This window comes from Octopus sinensis, linkage group LG3, assembly GCF_006345805.1.
Source record: "Octopus sinensis linkage group LG3, ASM634580v1, whole genome shotgun sequence".
Taxonomy (NCBI): Eukaryota; Metazoa; Mollusca; class Cephalopoda; order Octopoda; family Octopodidae; genus Octopus; species Octopus sinensis.
Window position 1 is genome coordinate 59,737,041 of NC_042999.1, and position 16,412 is coordinate 59,753,452.

The following is a 16,412-nucleotide window of genomic DNA, read 5'->3' on the forward strand; positions in this document are numbered from 1 at the left end:
GTTATTGTTATTGTTGCGGAGTGGGGTGGGGTGCTGTGGGGGTTGGGGTGATGATATTTATTGTTGTTCGTTTTTGTTGCTGCTGTTTTTCTGGTGTTCTTTCCGTTTTCTCTGTTTCTATTTATTTATTTATTTATTTATTTATTCATTATTTATTTATTTAGGTTTTGATAAAAAGAATAACTTCAGCCATTACGAAAAACACTTTGTAGAGACCTCATGTGGATATAATATTATTTAAGGAGTTTCCAGTCTCTCTTTCTCTTTCTCTCTCTCTCTCTTTTTCATTCTTTCTTTCTTTCTCCCTCTCCCTATATTTCTCACTGTCCTTCTCTTTCATGCATCATTATATATATATATATATATATATTATATATACATTTATACATATGTATATGTGTTGATGTATATATGTATTTCTGCATGTACATTGTACATATGTATCTGTGGCATATGTATCCACACAAGCATATTTTATACAAATATGTTAACGTATATATATATAATATATATATATATATATATAATATATATAATATATATATATATACATACAGACAGACAGACAGACGTGTGTAACTGTCTGTCTGCCTATCTATCTATCTATCTATCTATCTATCTATCTATCTATCTATCTATCTATCTATCTACCTATCTATCCATCTGTCTTTCTATCTATCTACCTACCTACCTATCCATCTATCTATCTATCCGCCTACCTACCCATCTATCTATCTATCTATCTATCTATCTATCTATCTATCTATCTATCTATCTAGGTAGCTAGCTAGCTCTCTCTCCCCCCTCTCTCTCTCTCTCTCTCTCTCTCTCTTTCATCCACCCTATATCCCTCCATTCTACACGTCTGTATCGGAGCATCAATACATGTGAAGGTGTTTTCCTCTTCTGTGGAATCTATTCGGTAAACAGTCGTTATCAAATGTGTTTTGTGAGCTCTACTGAGAAGCGATTTCAACGATTTAACGACGTATTTAATATCTTCGCCTGAATGCATCGCGCTTTGTGTATATAAATTCTGTCTGTATGTGTGTGTGCGAGAGAGAGAGAGAGAGTGAGAGAGAGAGAGGGGGGGAGAGAGTATATGTGCGTGCTTATATTTAAGCATACAAACACACATTTATATGTATATGTATATGCATGTGTATATATAATGTGTGTGTACGCACACATTCGTATGCATATTTGCATATTTGTTTAAATACACCCTGTGTATGTGTGTATATATATATATATATATATATATATATTATATAATAATATATTATATATATATATACACTCACACATATAAATGTATACGTATCTCTACGTATATTTGAACCATATATATATGTATATATATATATATATATTATATGTGTGTGTAGAGATACGTATATATCTATATGTGTTATGTTATATATATATAATTACGTCAGTATATATAATATGTACGTATATATATATATACATATATACATACATATATATTATATATATATTATATAATATATATGTATATGTTGTGTGTGTATGTATATATATATATATATGTGTGTGTGTAGAGATACGTATATATCTATATGTGTATGTGTATATATATAATATACGTCAGTATATATAAATATGTACGTATATATATATATATACATATATACATACCTATATATATATATATATATATATATATATATATATATATATAATTATATGTTATTGTGTTGTGTATGTAATATATATATATATATATATATGATTAATATAATCTAATATGATATAATATAATATACTATATAATAATCTAATATAATTACTATAATATAATATAATATAATAATATATATAGTTTTCGCTGACCTCTCTCGTCGATAGTTGAATGTCTGTTTCTACGATTGAACATTCCGGAATGCTGTTTACATTTCTGAACCTCATTCTATAGAAATGTCCATATCATTAGTTCAGATAAGGTAAGGCAAGATTCTTTGAATAATATATAATAATATTGTCTAGTATAACGAAATACAAATTAAGCCGTTTTAGTAACACTCGAGTGCGCACGCCTTCCCGCACTCACACATCCACCTACGTAATATGTGTATACATACATACATACATACATACATACATACATACATACATACTACATACATACATACATACATACATACCTATATATATATATATATATATATATATATATATTTATATAGATATATAATATATAGTTATATGTATGTATTATTAAATAGCGCGTTTACTGATCGTTGGAGCGTTGTACAGGATGCCCTGCGATATTCGTTTCCGGTGCTCCGAGTTCAGATCCCGCCTTTGTCAATTTCTTTTCTTTCATCCTTTCGGAGATGGGAGTCAGTCAGTAAAATACCAATCCTGTACCAAGATCGATTCATCTTATTCTTTTTCCGCTCTTCTTGTTCTGACCCCAGAGAAAAATTGGTTCCGCTATGTTTGTTTCAAATGCACAAGTTACATCGTATGTCAGCATAGTGCTATAACAAATCAATAACGAGGTTAGTGCCTAAAAGTATGATCGATATATATGTATATATTATTTATGATGGCGACTCTACATGGTCCCACGACATGCCATAAAGGCAGCAGTCATATGTCCCTCAGATCATATCAGACACGACCGATGTGTGTATTACTTACGATGGAGACTCTGCGTTGTCTTACGACATGCCTTAGAGACAGCAGTCATATCTCCCTCAAATCATATCAGACATGACCGATGTGTGTATTACAATGGAGACTTTGCGTTGTCTTACGACATGACATAAAGATAGCAGTCATATCTCCCTCAAATCATATCAGACATGACCGATATATGTATTACTTTTGACGGAGATTCTGTGTGATCCCACAAATCATGTCAAATCATGTCAAACATGTCCGAAAAACAAAAAGCGCAATGATGGCTACGAGTAAGCTGTCATTTATCTTAGATTTGCTCCAATCAGGGATGACTTAGGTATTTATCATCATCATCATCATCATCATCATATCAACAACAACAATAGCAACACTATCAACATCATCATCAACAATAACAATATTATTTGTCATGTCTTGGAAGACGCAAAGGTTGGACGATTCATTGACAGGAAAAAAATGATAGCAACTTTACCTTCCATGGCTGAGCAATTTTCGAATGGTGTAAACATCTACACACACACACACACACACACACACACACACAAAAGACCGGTTTCTTTCAATTTTCGTCTACCAATCCTGAATCCGATGAAAAAGACATTTACCCGAGGTGTTGCGCAGTGGGAACTGAACTTGAAACTACGCGATTGGGAAGTGAATGTCATAACAGCATAGACACGCATACGTCCGCATCTTGTGATACACTAAAAACGAAAATAGATAAATAAATAAAATAAAAATTAAAAGCAAAAGTACTCGAGAGCGCAGGATTGCTTAGTTGATTAGATAAGCAAGACCCAACACAGAGAAGAGAGAGTATTTCTTTTTTTTTCCCCCCCGAAAATGCAGTCTTATCTTTAAACAAGTATCACCGTATACAAACATTTCGTTACTTTGTATGCAGTTATGTTAAAAAAATTTAGTTCTGTTCAGCATGACTATATTTCTTTACTACCCACAAGGGGCTAAACATAGAGGAGACAAACAAGGACAGACAAACGGATTAAGTCGATTATATCGACCCCAGTGCGAAACTGGTACTTTATTTATCGACCCCGAAAGGATGAAAGGCAAAGTCGACCTCGGCGGAATTTGAACTCAGAACGTATCGACAGACGGACTGTATAACCTGGATGGGGAGCCGTCTCCTGTTAAGCAAATCTTTCCAAAGAAAAAGTTCATGTGTGATACTGAGTCTGGTTGTTTGTCGACAGGTGAGTTCTCTAATCAGAAGTGTTCAAACCTGAATCATTGCATTGAAATATTACGTTCCTCGCGCATGATAAATGGACTAATAACTGATTTCTACCGATGCAAACCAATATTATTTTCCTAGGATTCTGGATTTTACCATTTTACCATACTCCTTCGTAGGTACAAAATATGAAGATGATGTCTTTTTCGTCGTATCTTACTGGAGTAAGGACTACAGTCTGTATATAGAAATAGCAACCAACTGTCCAATTCCATGTCCTACTGTCCCACATTGTACAATGTTGCTACAAAATAGCGGAATTATCACAACTATAACCTTTGATTATTGGTCTGCTTGATTGGAACTGACTTGAGGTAAATGAACAGTTACAGCAGCAACAGTAGTGGAGGCGCAATGGCCCAGTGGTTAGGGCAGCGGACTCGCGGTTTCGATTCCCAGACCGGGCGTTGTGTGTGTTTATTGAGCGAAAACACCTAAAGCTCCACGAGGCTCTGGCAGGGGGTGGTGACCACCCCTGTTGTACTCTTTCGTCCCAACTTTCTCTCACTCTTTCTTCCTGTTTCTTGTCCCCGACTTCCTACGCAACCGCTGAGCCTGGATGCGCATTCATCCATCCGTTGATGCTCTCGGTGTCGGGGGTTGACCTGCTTTCTCTTCTGCAGGTCTTACGAATAGCAAAGGACCACGTTTCGGACTTCTCCCACTAATGGGACGAAGACCGCTTAGCTCAACAAACAAACAAGCAGCAACAGTAATTATGTTTCACCAAATGCGATGAAACCTGGTATTTTTTGTTTATGGTTTCATCAGAAGAGGAAGAACAGCGCTACTGGTTCTTTTTTAAAGTCTTTAAGTTGGTGGCGTTGTGTTGATGGAGCCCCAGGCTGGTGCCCAGGGAGCAAAATTCTATGGAACATAAAATTTCAAAAGAAAAATTAATAAATGAATAAAGTAGTAACATTAAATATAAAAAAAAAGTGCACCCTCCCTGCAATGTTTGACTTTCCTCCTGGAGCTGACAGCTCATGCTACAACACGATGTCTTTAAGATCGTTAAGAGGCTGGAAGGAAGTCATTTTTGGAGCAGAGACATGCTTACGAAACAGTAGATTCTGTAAAACGCACCCAGGGACTTGTATGGTAATAATGTTAAATCAGATTGTGGATTAAATCCATTTCGGGATTTCACCCTGTTTCCATCTACCTGGGGTAGCTATAGTTGGAGTCAACTGGCCGAACACGAAAGGCATAGTTGGGAAGCGATCTTATCGACTACACAGCTATGTCGACAACGTAACAATGCTAAATTATTCTACTATATGAAAATAAGATCTGCTCCATTAGATAGTGGCGTATCCCTATTTCCGTGTATAGTACTCGCCCTCAGCCTCTTGAATGGGTACCTTCTATCGGTTACAGGATTAAACCTTGCTTCCTCCAGTGCTGTTGGTATTCATTTTCTTTTCAACTGATTAGATTGGAGAAACGTGAAGTCCACCCTCCTAAAACAAAATACTTTAAATCAAAAATGCAAGGGATAGACAATTGCGAAAAACTTGGAGGTAAAAAAAATTATCTTAACTCACTGTGTATATCGTAAGTTACTGTATAATGGTAAGTTGAAAATTTTCCAAGGTCATATCTCTAGTATATATGAAACATTGCCCCAGGAATTCAAGTACTGTATTCTGTTGGAGGACGGCAGAAGTATTATAGCGTGATGCTCTCAAAGTACAGTAAGTCAGAAAGCAAGAAACAGACAACTGCGAAAAGCGTTAAAAAATTATCCTAATTCTTTTTAATTCACTTTGTATTGCAAGAACTCACTACTTGAATGGAGCATAAACAAAACTTGACTTAAACAAGATTTAGATAATCCTATCAGTTTATCGGTTATCAAGCGATGTTGGGGTGGTGGAGACAAACACACACACACACACATATATATATACGACGTGCTTCTTTCAGTTTCCGTCTACCAAATCCACTCACAAGGATTTCGTCGGCTCGAGGCTACAGTAGAAGACACTTACCCAAGGTGTCCACAGATAGTGTGTCGTATAACCAGCTAGATACGATATTTGTTGGAGCTAAAACAACAGTAGCATCGCCCCTTATAGGACAGCTACATTATATTGGTAAATATAATGTTGGCGTGTTTACGTTCCCGTAACTTAGCGGCTCGGCAAAAGAGACCGATTGAATAAGTACTAGGCTTACAAAGAATAAGTACTCGGATCGATTTGCTCGACTAAAGGCTGTGCTGCAGCACGGCCGCAGTCAAAATGACTGAAACAAGTAAAAGAATAAAAGAGTATACAGCTTGCTTGGTGATTGCTCTACCGGTTGAACTCTGCACAAACTATATTAAGTTGGACATGGCCTGGACCAATCTTTGGTCGAAACATATCTAAGCTATCTAAGTTATCATAAGTTACTATATAAGTTTAACATTTTCCAAGATCCTGTTTCTACTATGTATGAAGCATGGTCCCAGGAATTCAAATGTCCATTCTCCGACAAAGCATTAAGTCGACTTATTGTGTTTTAATGGAGGAGGGCAGAAATGTCATAGCGTGATGCTCTCTGCTCAACAAAACACTGCTCGGTTTGGGAAGGGAAAGCCAGAACTTGTAATCTTCGTTAGTCCAACATCCCAAACCACTCGGCCACACGGCTTAACGATGGAAAAAAAATCATGTAAACAAACTAAAATTAAGATCTACACCAAAACCCAAAAAAATATATATATAAATAAATAAATAAATAAAATAAAAATAAAAATGATAAAGAAATACAAAACACTCATACACACACACATAAAACACCATTCTCGTGGAATTAATTCTATATCAAATGCAGCTCTGTTAAACATTTTAGAGCAGTTTTGCAAGGAAAATGAATCGTACAAGAAAAATCATTCGTATGTAAAAAAAACTAAAAAAAAAAAACAAGATCAGCAAAAAAAAAAAAAAAAAAAGAGACAAACATTAGAGAGAAAGAGAAGAGGGGAGACCATTCCACCCTCTTTCCTCCTCCTCTTTCTCTCTTGTTTCCAGTAAATAGCGGAATTATACGCACGTGCAGTGCACATTATACGAAATCAAACAAATTTTATAAATAAAGCTATTTTTCTATGTTTATTTTTTTTTTGTTTTTGTTGTTTTGTATATGTTCTTCTTTCGAAGTTATTGATTTTTTATTGAATGTACTTATTCGAAGTATTATTATTTCATAAATTGGTTTCTTGTCTTTTCTTTCTTGTCTTTCGGTTATTTTCTTTTTGTTTTGTTTTGTTTTGTTTTTTTTCTTTGCTTTATCTTTGTTTTTAAGTCTTTTTGTTCTGTTAGTTCCTCATTTATTCATTTATTTATTTTCATGTTTATCATCATCATCATTATCATCATTATTATTATTATTATTATTATTATTATTATTATTATCATCATCATCATTATTGTTATTATTATTATTATTATTATTATATCATCATCATCATTATTGTTATGATTATTATCATCATCATCATCATCATCATTATTATTATTATTATTATTATTATTATTATTATTATATCATCCTCATCATTATTGTTATTATTATTATTATTATCATCATCATCATCATTATTGTTATTATTATTATATCATCATCATTATTATTATTATTATGATTATTATTATATTATTATTATTATATTATTATCATTATTGTTGTTATTATTATTATTATTATTATTTTTCATTATTATCATATCATTTATTATCATTATCATTATCATTATTATTATTATTTATTATTATATTATATTATTATATTATTACTAATTATTATCATTATTGTTATTATCTGTAAATCGGAAAGAGCTAAACTGGGAAATAATTTAGTGATTAAATGGGTTACACACACAAACACACACGCACGCACATACACACACATACACGCGCGCACACCCACACACAGTACAGACACAGTACAGAAGGACATACATAATATACACACGCATACATACGCACGCGTGCGGCACATATATATGTATGTATATATATATATATATATATATATATACATACACACACACATTTGCATACAATTGTATATATACATGCACACGTATATACATTATTTTCCTTATATATTTTTTTTATATATATATATATATATATACATATACATGTGTGTGTGTTTAAATTCATATGTGTATATATCTGTATGTCTATACGTATGTACTTGTGTGTGCGCGTATATATATATATATATACATATATATATACATGTAGTTGTGTGCGTGTAAGTATGTGTGTGTGAATATATATATATATATACATATACATGTGTGTGTGTGTTTAAATTCATATGTGTATATGTGTGTATGTCTAAACGTATGTACATGTGTGTGCGCGTATATATGCATATCTAATATGCATTTCTGTGTATTTATTATTTTTTTTTGCACTGAGTGTGTTTTGAGTGTGTTTGTGTGCAATTCCACTCACCTCTACACCTACCCTACATACAAAAAAAGTAATAATATAAAAGAATAAAAGCAAAACAAATAATAACCAAATATATCTTATAGCTAACGACAATAATGTAATTTCGCTGTGTATAATTATTTTCAATTTTCATTTTGTCTCGAATTCTTTTATACAAATATTTCATTTCTCTAATAATGATCTCTTCTTGTTTTGGTTCTATAACATTTTGTCAAAATGTCTGTGTGCATGTGTGTATTTGCGTGTGTGTGTGGAAAGTGGGGGTGGAGGTTGCGCTAGATTAATTGGTATAAAATAAACTTGGAATAATTTCATGCCGTTTAAAAGCGGTAAAATAAATTTCTTTTGTCCTGTATTTCCGCAAATTATTTCTAAATATTTAATTGCAGTCTTTCGAGATATGTTATCCAGTTAACATGATCGCATTCATTCATTCATACATACATACATACATACATACATACATACATACATACATACATACATACATACATACATACATACATATATGTGTGTATATGTGTGTGCGTTGCTATATGTATGTATGTATGTACGCATGTAGTATAAAAATTCTTGAAGGCGGTGCCCCAGCATGGCCACAATATGACTGAAAGCAGTAAAAATGAAAGATATATCTATCTATCTATCTATCTCTCTATCTATCTATCTATATATCTATATATATTATATAGATATATATAATATATATATAATATTATATATTTGACCCCATCACACTCACACACACACAAACAGATATATATATATATATACATACACATATATAGGGGAGAATTCACAAAAAAAATAACAACAAAAGACAGACAGGTGGTGTAGACAACAGACAGATGTATTAGTATAATGCTCGGAAGCGAAAAAGTCTTTAACATTTCGAGTCTACGCTCTTCCACAGACAGAAATTAGGAGAGAAAATAGAATGTGCAGTGGCTATATATATAATATTATATATATATATATTCACCGATAAAATTTCCAAATTTTACCGGTGATTGTGTTAAATAATAAGGCACTAAAAGAGAATGACTCTCCCCAGACACTACAGAATATACTTCAACACACGAACTCATATAAAGAATCTTGCAAACCAAATCCAAAAACGAAATATATATATATATATATATAATTATTAGTATTTCTAAATCTCTCAAAGCGAGACATTCAGTAACAGTTCTTTATAGTAAAATTTATTTGCCAATATAATGTGGCTGTCCTATAAGGGGCGATGTTACTGTTGTTTTAGCACCAAGAAATATCGTTTCTAGCTGGTTATACGACACACTATCTGTGGACACCTTGGGTAAGTGTCTTCTACTGTAGCCTCGAGCCGACGAAATCCTTGTGAGTGGATTTGGTAGACGGAAACTGAAAGAAGCACGTCGTATATATATATATATAATATATTTATATTTATATGTGTGTGTGTTTGTGTGTCTGTGTTTGTCTCCCCCCCCCCCAACATCACTTGATAACCGATGTTGGTGTGTTTACATTCACGTAACTTAGCGGCTCGGCAAAAGAGACCGATTGAATAAGTACTAGGCTTCCAAAGAATAAGTACTCGGATCGATTTGCTCGACTAAAGGCGGTTGTCAAGCGATGTTGGGGGGACAAACACAAACACAAACACAAATACATATACACACACACATACATATATATATACATACAGACATACATATATACGACGGGCTTCTTTCAGTTTCCGTCTACCGAATCCACTCACAAGGCTTTGGTCGGCCCGAGGCTGTAGTAGAAGACACTTGCCCAAGGTGCCACGCAGTGGGACTGAACCCGGAACCATGTGGTTCGTAAGCAAGCTACTTACCACACAGCCAATAATAATAATAATAATGATGATGTTGCTGCTGATGATGATGATCTTTATTTGCACGGTTTGCCTCTGGTGATGAATTTGCCGTTAAATGAGAGAGAATTTCTTCTCGGTCAAACACAGTTGAAGAAGCTACATATTTGGTTTTTTAATTTAAAATTTAAAAAAAACAACTTTTTTTCTAATATAAAATCTTAATTGGGCATAAGGTTCCAAAACTTTCCTGGAGGGGAACACCTTCTTCACTACACTCTTCTCCATCTTCAAGTAGATCTTGAAGAGGTTGGTTAGTACTAGACCGAAGTGGAAAAGTGTTTGTTCTTATGTTGATGACGGTAGCGTTTATAATGACAGTTGCTGTTGATGATGATTGATGATGATGATGATGATGATGATGATGATAATTGACGATTAGGGTGAGTGTTAGCATAATGATGTTGACGACGACGACGACGACAATGCTGCTGCTGATGATGATGATGAAGACGAAAGTTACAAAAACGATAATCATGATGGTGGTGATCATCGTAATGATGATTTTCATCATGTTTTATGCTAGGTCAGCTGCTGCTGCTGATGATGATGATTATGATGAAGAGAGTCATCATCCTCTTCTTTCTCTTTCTGATCATTATGATCTGTTTTTAGCGCCAGATCAGCTTTGATCAAGCAGATTTTCGATCAAATTTGGTCTGACGGTAACTGTCGCCATCTTGGCTTCTTTTCTTTTTGAAACGCATCTGAGACATATCTATTGCGTTGTGAAATGTGACCTTCGCTTTTTAAGGCAAATTAGGATGCGATTTGGCTGCTATATTTAGATTTTGGCTGCTATATTTAGCAGATAAATGAAACTGCGTTGAGAAACCATTGTGAAGCTCGTTGATAATAATAACAATAATAATAATAATAATAATAATAATAATAATAATAATAATAATAATAATAATAATAATTATGATAATAATAATAGTCAGAGATCATGAAGGAAAAAAATGCTTTCTAATTGATGTATCAATACCGGCAGATGACAACGTGTCTCTAAAAGAAATGGAGAAACTCTCAAAGTACAAAGACCTGGAAATAGAGGTAACCAGAATGTGGAATCTGAAAACAGAAACATTCCCTATCATAGTAGGTGCATTAGGCATGATAAAAAACATTCAGACAAATACATAACAAAAACACCAGGACTTACAACAAACACATATAACATACAGAAAATTGCACTACTAGACACTGCACACATCCTACGCAGAACACTTTCAATACAATAACCATCAGAGCATCACAACAAATCACAGCACATACCCAAGGTACACAGAGCTGCGCTTGGTAGTGAAGTGAAAGCACGCTATAAAAATAAAACTACTGAATAATAATAATAATAATGATAATAATGATAATGAGGAGAATGAAGACAACGATGACAACGATGATGACGACGACGAGGGCAGCGACGCCGAAAACGTTGATGACGACGACGATAATAGTAATGGCGATGAAGCTAACTTGCTTACTCATACATGCAAATTTATATACATACATGCACACGCACACACACATGCACACAAACACACATACATACATACATACATACATACATACATACATACATACATACATACATACATACATACATACATAAATATATACATACATACGTACATACATACGTACATACATACTAATATATAATATATATATATATATATATATATATGTGTGTGTGTGTGTGTGTATTCACACATACACACAGACACATAAATAGAAACCAGGAGACAGACAGACATGCATACAAAGTAGACAAACAGACAGACGGGCAAGTGAAGAAAACATTTCAATAAGCCTAGGGTTATTGATTTTTCTTCTGGGCATTGCTGCAAATCGGAAGTCATTCAACTATAAAAGAATTTCTAGGAGTAGAGGTCACATTGATCTCCTGCTACGTCACTAACTCTTTACGGCTTCCAACTGATCCACAATCTCCTGGCACACATGTAGTTTTACATACATGCGCAGAATGTATATATGTATATATATAGGCGCAGGAGTGGGTGTGTGGTAAGTAGCTTGCTAACCAACCACATGGTTCCGGGTTCAGTCCCACTGCGTGGCATCTTGGGCAAGTGTCTTCTACAATAGCCTCGGGCCGACCAGAAATCTTATGAGTGGATTTGGTAAACAGAAACTGAAAGAAGCCTGTCGTATATGTATATATATATATATATATATGTATGTGTGTGTGTTTGTGTGTCTGTGTTTGTCCCCTCCAACATCGCTTGACAACCGATGCTGGTGTGTTTACGTCCCCGTCACTTAGCGGTTCGGCAAAAGAGACCGATAGAATAAGTACTGGGTTTACAAAGAATAAGTCCCGGGGTCGATTTGCTCGACTAAAGGCGGTGCTCCAGCATGGCCGCAGTCAAATGACTGAAACAAGTAAAAGAGTAAAGAGTTTATATATATATATATGTGTGTGTGTGTGTGTGTGTTTATACCCAGCTGTAATAAAAATATTGCATTAAACTAAAGGATTACTCCATATTTTTGTAGAGTTCGTATATTTATTTTTCTTTTACAAGAAGAGTGGTGATAGTGACTTCGATGTTTCGTCCTGCTAGTTCAAATTCTGAGTTCAAATTCCGCCGAGGTCGACTGTGCCTTTCATCCTTTCGGGGTCGATAAATTAAGTACCAGTTACGTACTGGGGTCGATGTAATCGACTTAATCCGTTTGTCTGTCCTTGTTTGTCCCCTCTGTGTTTAGCCCCTTGTGGGTAGTAAAGAAATAGGTATTTCGTCTGCCGTTACGTTCTGAGTTCAAATTCCGCCGAGGTCGACTTTGCTTTTCATCCTTTCGGGGTCGATAAATTAAGTACCAGTTACGCACTGGGGTCGATGTAATTGACTTAATCCCTTTGTCTGGCCTTGTTTGTCCCCTCTATGTTTAGCCCCTTGTGGGTAGTAAAGAAATAAATAGATGTTTCGTCCTGCTAACCTACTTCAGATTCTCGTATGTTTGTGCTTGTATTTGTGTGCATGTGTGTGTGTGTGTGTGTGTGTGTGAGAGAGAGAGAGAGAGAGAGAGAGGGAGAAAGAAAGACAGACAGAGACAGAGATAGAGAGAGAGAAACGGAGAGACAGAGACAGACAGGCAGATACAGTGTGTGTGTATCATCTTTGCTTTCGACGATAAGGATACACTTGTCCGGTTAGCTGAACTCCCTTCTCTTAGAAGTAACATGTCACTGAATACGCCAGAGAATCGTATCGTTTCCATAATTCTCTTGAGGAATTCGCGGGACTCAATGTGTGACAAGACTAAACTTCTTTTGAATTAAAAGTTAGAATCCATCCGGCGGGCTTCTACACACTTTCTCTCTACCCGGTTACAGTTACAAGGATTGAGTGAACCAGCAGCTTTGTTAAAATAAAATCTTTCTCAAAATGTCATCTAGTGAGATGGAACTCGGGATCTTTATACTACATCCACGCACGCGTATATTGTGTGCTTGTTTGTTTGTTTGTTTGTGTGTGTGTGTGTGTGTGTGTGTGTGTGTGTGTGTGTGTGTGGTGTGTGCGTGCGTGCGTGTGTGTGTGTGCGCGCGTGCGTGCGTGTGATTGTTGCTGTTTGTATATAAACTCCAAAAGGCGGTGAGCTGGCAGAATCGTTAGCACGTCGGGATAATTGCTTGGCGGCATTTCGTCTGTCTTTATGTTCTGAGTTCAATGCCCACTGTGGTTGATTTTGTCTTTCGGGACAGATAAAATAAGTACTAGTCGAGGACTGAGGTCGACGTAATCCCCTTGGAACTGACAAAATATTGTAATAGGCAAGTTCTTGTGTCGATTTAATTGAGACCTCTCCGAAGACCTCTGGCTCTGTGAGTTTTTGAGACAATTATTGTAGTTTTTTATCTCCAGATCAGCTTTATCCGAGCCTTAATCAGTTACCTACTTACATCTTCCAGTTTTAAGACAGAAAATGGCAGGTGGTAGTGTATTAGCTACCACCAGTAATATCTTCCTATCATGACCGTGCATCATCCATGTTCGTGCTCAGACAGCATGGACAGTTAAACCTACAACGAGCACAGACAAATAGTCAGGTTGGTTAAGTTTTCATTCAGTAGTGAATCAACAATAGATGAATGAATAGGAATATTATGATATATGGGTGACTTAGTCGTTATTTTTTGCAGGTCTAACAACCATATAGACCAGGCATGAAGAACTTTTTGCGAAAAGTAGGCTGTATGAGATGTGACTCATCATCAGGCGGGTCACACAACTAACAAAATTTTAGGTAATTTTTCATTAGGTATGCCAATCAGAAAGTTCTTCGGGCCGCAGTCTGTTCATGACTAGTATAGAGTTATGGACAGAGGAAGCTTCTGGTCTCAGTGCATGGTTTTGTGTGTGACATGTTTGTGTGCGCACGCGGTATACATTTGTGCGTGTGCATACACACGTGAAGAACACCCACGTTTCATGTTGGTATGTTTGATTGAAAAGCAAAGATTAATATTAACAGTAGTAATATGTAGTTTCACTGTGTGTGTGTGTGTAACTACACATGTATATGTGTTCGTGTGTTTGTGTATGTGTGTGTGTCTGTTTGCGCACGTAAATGAGAGTGGCCTTTACGTGTGATGAGGTTATTGATTTTCTTTCTAAAAATCTTCAAAATTTAATAAAGCCAGATGAGAGCAGGCGGATGGATACATAGCTTTGGGCACTATTTGTAAATACGACAATAGTTTTCTCTAAGTCAGTACTGACCGTGCATAACAATTAATTGCTGCGGGGAGAAAGACTGGGACAGAGAAAGAGTAAGAGTAAGAGAGGGGTGAAGGAAAGAGAGACAGAAGGAGGTTTTGACCGAGAAAGAGAAAGAAGGGGAAGAAAGAGAGTCGTTTTTAGAAAGTTAAAAAGAAAAGGAGAAGAATGTAAGAGGGGTGGAAAATAATTGAGAATAAGAGAGAAGATAGGCAAGAAGAGAAAGAGAGAGTACAGGAGTGAGAGGCTGGACGAAGGAAGATATAAAGAAAGAGAGCAGATATAAAGACAGGAACAGAGGACTTTCTAGAGAGTTAAAAACAAAACAAAACAAGAGGAGGTAAGAGCGATGGAAAATGATTGAGAGAGAATGAGATGGTAGGGAAGGAGGAAACATAATGGAAACGATATATATATATATATGTGTGTGTGTGTGTGTGTGTGTGTGTGTGTGTGTGTGTGTGCGTGTGTATTTATATGTGTGTGTGTAGAGCGAGTGAGAGAGAGGTGGCGAGCGACAACGAAAAAATATACCTAGAAGGTAAAAAAAAAAACACGCCAGTGGAAGAGGGAAAGTAACGGGAAAGGAATAACAGTGAGATAGCTAGAAGGGAAAAGAGAAAGAAGGGAAAAGTGAGCGGGTGTGGAAGACAAAGGGAGAAAGAGAAAAGGTGAGGGTTAAAAACATGTAGTAAGAGAAGGAGAGAGGAATATAGAAAGAAGATGTGAGGTCGGAGGCAGAAATAGCAACGGAGAGAAATGGAGAGAATGAGAGAAAGGTGGGAGCAGATAGATACTGAGGAGTAAAACCATAAACCTGTTGGTTTTCTATTTGCTATAGGGTTGAGTTTTATTAAGAACAACGTAATATTAATTAATTTAGACGTTAGTTCAAAATGGAGATCAAGACTTGGGTAGCTTTTTTTCCTTTTTTTTCTCTGGTAGAGAACGTAAAGGGACATAATCGAATATTGCACGACATAGAAGGTCCAGCTTGGTTTGCTTGCTTAGAGGTAAGCAACCGGCAGATTGCTGGTTCACTACGTCCGCGAAACTCGGTAGGAATAAATGTTGTAAATATTTTTGTTCAATGTGTATGTGTGTGTTTGTATTTAACCTTTTAGTTGTTTCTGTCATTAGGCTGCGGCCATGCTGGGGCACCGTCATGAAGGGTTTTAGTTGAACAAATCGACACGAGCACTGACATTCTTTCAAAGTCTGGTACTCATTCTATCTGTCTCTTTCGACTACTTATACCGAAAGATTGCCCCCCCCCCCCCAGTATCTCCTAAGTCTTTTAAAACAGTAAGGTTTTATACGAGGGGCATTTAGTTGTTATTTCTAACATGTTGGCCGTCTGCGTAGAACAGGCATTGGGAACAACCATTTCAGGA